Source organism: Juglans regia, chromosome 1 (assembly GCF_001411555.2).
Source record: "Juglans regia cultivar Chandler chromosome 1, Walnut 2.0, whole genome shotgun sequence".
Taxonomy (NCBI): Eukaryota; Viridiplantae; Streptophyta; class Magnoliopsida; order Fagales; family Juglandaceae; genus Juglans; species Juglans regia.
The window spans coordinates 2,465,373-2,470,874 of NC_049901.1; the positions used below are offsets into that span (position 1 = coordinate 2,465,373).

Below are 5,502 nucleotides of genomic sequence, written 5' to 3' on the forward strand. Positions count from 1 at the left end.
TTGAGTCCAATCACGATCTACAGAGTAGTGAGGACTGAGGAGGTCATGGGGCAGGGATGCATGTGCATGGTTGGCTTTATTAAAGAAGTAACTAATTGGTAGGATGTATCATTCATTCAGTGTGTGTCACGAGATCAAATGCCTTTGGAAACTTTGGCCTTGGAATCATTAAATTATATCTGAAATCTCAATTATCATTCATTCAGTATGTGTCACGTACTACAGAAGAAAGGTGGTGGCATGCATGGTATCTTTTCAACGTTTGATAATACACGTAATCAGAATAGGCCAACTGGCCAAGTTTGAGAGGTATGCGTGATCATTGATCAAAAGCAAAGGTAGGTAGCTGCAAAAGTTACTTTAAGAATTTTTTTTAATGTTATTATGAATTTTTTATTTTTTTTAATATTTATGATGATTAAAAAAATATATAAAAATTAAAAATTAAATTATACTATTTGAAACATTTTTTGAAACACTATTTCGATGATGGTAGTATCAATAATTAATTAAATTTTTTTATTAAGAGTACTGCTAGAGCCACAATTGGTAGCTTCTGCCGGCTCTAGCATGTATTTTTTTCAGTTATTTTTTATATAAATTTTTTTAATATTTTAAAAAATAAATAAATTTAGAATATTATTAAAAAATACTTTCTTAATCATAAAGTAAAAAATAAATTATTAAAAAATACTTCATTTTATTTTATTTTATGATTAAAGAAATATTTTTTAATAATATTATGAATTTTTTATTTTTTTAAAAATATTTAAAATTATTTAAAAAATCTATATAAAAAAACTAAAAAAAATACATAAAAAAAACACATGCGATGGGTCTAGCATTAATCTTTTACGAAGGATCGCTATTGTTAATGCGTAATACCTCATGATGATCGGATCTTCTTCCTGTCTAATCATGTGTTGCTTTTTATCTTTTTAATATTTTATAGATATAGAGAATTATTGTGTCCTTCATGTATCAGTCTTGAGATTACTATTTAAACAATTATTGAAAAAAAAATGAGTAATGTTAAATATAATTTTTATTTAAAAATTATAATGTAAGTTTATGTAATTTTATTTTTAAAATTTTTTAAAATTATAAAACAATCTCTCTTGAAATAATGATTTTTCTAATTTAATAAGAATTTACACATATAATTTCTAAGTAAAGACTGTAAATAAAATTTTTCAAAACATATATTTATTAGTGTGTTTATAATTAATTAGTACATTAAATATATCATTGATTTGAATAAAGAAAGGAAAATAGTAATTAAATGGTAAGAGGAGTGCTACATCGACGATCTTTCGAGGCAACAAAAAAAAAAAAAAGTTTTTCTATTTTTTCGGATATATTTTCATTTATCTTTTTGATATATTTAAATGTTTTTAAAAATAAATTCATAATATTATTAAAAAATATTTTTTTAATTATTAAAAAAAAACTGTCAGAAGAAATGCTCGAGACCATTATCGGGATCCAAGCATTTCTAAAATGGTAAACCAAATCAAGTTCAATAAATTCTCATGTGTCATTCACCTTATCCTATCCTTTAATGATCAAATGGAAAACTCATGGCATTGGCTATTGTTCATCGCATGGGACGTCAAGTCACCCCCTTTATTCGGCTTCCGTCGCCCCTATCGCGTCATTCCGGACCCAGGCCATGATCGGAGCTTCTTCGTCTCTAATCACGTGTTTGCTTTTATTTTCTATTTTTATAATATATTTTATAGATATCGAGAATTAGAGAAATAATCAGTATAAATTTTAAATTGAAAAATCTCACATAAGCTTTTGTAAAAAAGTAGACTGAATTTTAAAAAAATAAAAATAAAAAAACTAATTTTTTATTAATAAAACTTACTTTTTAGAAAAAAAAAAAAATTATACAAAACTTATCTATTCAAGATTTCTACCAAAAAAAAAAAAAAATACTGAGACTTGTACCTTTAGTTATAAAGACGATCAGATCATCATGTGATTTAAATTATTTACAGAGAGCGAAAAGAACGATCGAGCCTGCCTTTAGTTAAAGCCAACCCTGCCTTTAGTTGGCTTTCGTCATCCCTATTGCGTAATCGGTAATACTGCATGATGGAAGCTTGTCCCAGTCTATTCACGTGTTTACTTTTTCTTTTTCCCCTTAGAATGTGTGGTCTCCGTCTCCCTTCCATGTATCGAATAATTATCGAGTTATATATTCAAAAAAAAAAAAAAAAAGGAATAATTGTCGAGCTGCTGCAGTACTATTTGGCAAATAGATTTTTTTTTTTTTTTCTTAAGCAAGCTTGATCATTAAAAACAACTTACAGAAATAAAGAGTTATTAGTTACAGACAGACTACTAAATAGAAGTATTACAAGCTTGATCAAAACAAGGAGAGGTCCTTTCTACTATGAAAATCAAGGAGACAATGAGGTAATTTTATGATAAGTATGCAACTAAAAACATTGTTCTTTGTGGCCCATTGCGCTAAGATATGCGCTCATCGATTTTGATGTTGATAAATTTGATGAGAGGTCCATTTCTAAAAGGATTTTAGTAGAAAGATGCAATCTGAAATTACATTGTAAATGAACTACTTTGTGGAAGAGGAAGGATTGATGAGTGCATCAGCCACCACTTGACAATCACCTTCAATTATTATGTTTGGAATCTGTCTTTGAAGAGCCTCTTCAATGGCTAGTTTAGCAGCCATGGCTTCCTCGAGAACTGGGTTGGTGGAAGCAATCTGGCAATAAAGATCAGCTCCCATGTGGTGGATATGCAGATAACAGCTACTGTTGAAGAGGAGCTTCTGACTGCTATGTCATAGGAGACAGAGAAAAAAAAAACTCATTTTTTATTACGCAAATCTTATCTATTCAATATTTTTACCTAAACAATTATTGAGACTTGTAATAGTATTTGAAAGTAGCCAGTAAATTATTTTTTCAAGAAAATTTATTTTTATGTTTCTTTATCGATATAGCTTTTTGGGATCTGATATATCTTTTTAGGATTTGGTAGAACTTACTCAAGATAGAGGGGGTAGGGGAGTTATTGGCCAGATTTATTGTAATTGCTTAAGGGATTTGGTATAGAAGAAATAAATTTCTCTATGAGCAGGTATCTATGCAAATTAATATAGTAGTGAATAATGCTTTGAATATTCAGCATGAGTATAAGCATTTGGAAGTCCTTGATGTTTCTAATAAGAAAAATAAATAGAGTTGTGTCTTGGCATCCTCCTCTTATTGGATTTTTGAAGTTGAATATTGATGGAGCTACCTTTTGTGATCAAAATTCTACAGGAGTGAGGGTACTTCTTAGAGATCATAGTGGTGATGTTGTAGTGGCTTGTAGTAAAGCTGTAAGAGGAGCATCTTCTACAGAATTTATTGAAACTAATGTTTTGTCAAGGGGATTACAACTATGTGCTCAAATGAGAGTTTCAAAAGTGTGGCTAGAATCTGATTGTTTGATACTTGTTCATTCTTTGAATGATATATTTGAGTTTCTAATAGACTTTAATTTTATTCTACAAGATATTCGTAGACTCATAAGGAATTTTTAAGAAGCAAAAGCCCTAATTATATGCAAGATACTTGAATTGCCACACGCGCGCTCGCACACACACATATATACACCTAATTATAATTTGCCTCGTGACCATAAAATGTGTATATGTGTGGGTATATATGTATATCTATTATGCATATCTATATATTAATATTTGAGATGATCACGCTAAAACTCAAGGGGACTCATGCATCGAGTTTACAAGATATAGTAAATTCCTTGGCAAAATTACAAAGGATATTGCAACATCAAATACATGAATTGATTTCTATCTGTTGAGAGGATATTATACATATATAGTATTGCGTACTAATTAATAGTGCATGATCGAAGCTTGTCCGAGCCTATTCACGTGTTTGCTAATTTATTTATCAAATTATATATGCTACGTGGATGTATATTGTGGTTTTTAAAAGCATAACTTAAATATTACACATATATATAGGTAATTAAAATGTACACGCGGTACGTAAACAATCCCTTTATAAGTATGCGTACGTTTCAAGCATTAACTACGAAATTACCCACACGCATTTACATAACAACTAGCATCATTTTCCACCCAATTGACATGATATATATATATAACCAGAACTAGTTTAAATAATTAAATTTTAAATTTTTTTAATATGCATGACGTATTGTTAGCGTAATATATAATAATTCATGATGATATCCTCTAAACCAAATATGATAACTGGGCTCAGCTAGAATATTATTTGGTTTTGAGGGCTCTGCTACTACTAATACTACATCGTTGTGCCGAGGAGATCATGGGATATATCCGAGTCCAGTACGTTATAGCTTTTAATTGACATACTACACTTGCTCTTCATAATTGATAAATGATTAATATATATATGATCTATATATTGCAATATTTCCAAGTAGAAAGAATGATATGTATAGATCTATAACATTAAAAAAAAAATATTAAATACTTGATGTATTAGGATAACAACAAGCTGACCGAAACTATGTCGGTCAGCTCGATCTTTTTATTGGCACACGACAGCATATCAAGAAGATGCAGCATATTTTACATATATGTTTCCATACTGCAAAGGAAGCTAGCTCGATTGATCCAGCTCCATTACAATATTAATGATGAGTACTACTTGTAACTTTAGTACTATTTATTCATACTTTCACCACACCAGTACAATAATTAAGTAGTACTGATTCAAGGTCCTTGAGATGGCGGGCAACGGTGATATGCGCTTTTTTCATTACACTTGATGGGTGGCTTTGGGTTTCGTATGCAAGAACTGTATGGACGATCGCCAGGCTCACATGGTATTGCTGGCTTGCCGGATCTGGCAGTAGTTCCTGCATCGATCGAAAATAACTAGCTAGATAAGCACTTTATATATATTCACTCACTCATTTGCCAGTACGATAATTGCATCATAGGATAAATATCGTACCATGATTATTTTCTTGTACTAAAGTAATTTCTCATGAATATATAATAATATAATATATGATAACTAGCTAATAATTAGTTAATTAAGAGTCTTGAGGACCAATTTTTAATATATATAAAACGAAAGGATATATATTATGTGCAGAGCAAGTTCACAATATTGTAAAATAATTTAAAAATATTCTGATTTTGTATAAGCAGGGGCAGGTGTGTGGATATAATATTATGTCTAGCTAAAAACTAGAATCATCTTAATGATGAACCAGATGATTCTAGTATTAATTAATGACTAATTAATGAATGAATGCAAATTAATTAAACCAGATTAGAAAGTTGAGGTAGATCTCACCATCCCGCGGATGAGCCAGCTCGCGAGCCACAATAATTGAAGGGGACGAGAAAAGAAGGGAACCTGCCAGCAGAATGCAAATGATAACGATAGCCTTCATTTTAGGACGATATATTGTTGGTTTGGATTGATGATCTGTATGTGCAATGACCCTTTC

General features: G+C 30.2%; 1 long non-coding RNA gene across 1 annotated transcript; it reads right to left on the reverse strand.

Annotated features, from left to right (window-relative positions):
* Positions 1 to 4,491: 4,491 nt before the first annotated feature.
* LOC109020534 lies at positions 4,492 to 5,502 on the reverse strand. Its single transcript, XR_002000951.2, has 2 exons — positions 5,346 to 5,502; positions 4,492 to 4,899 (listed from the first exon to the last, which is right to left on the reverse strand). It is a non-coding gene; the product is annotated as an uncharacterized LOC109020534 (long non-coding RNA).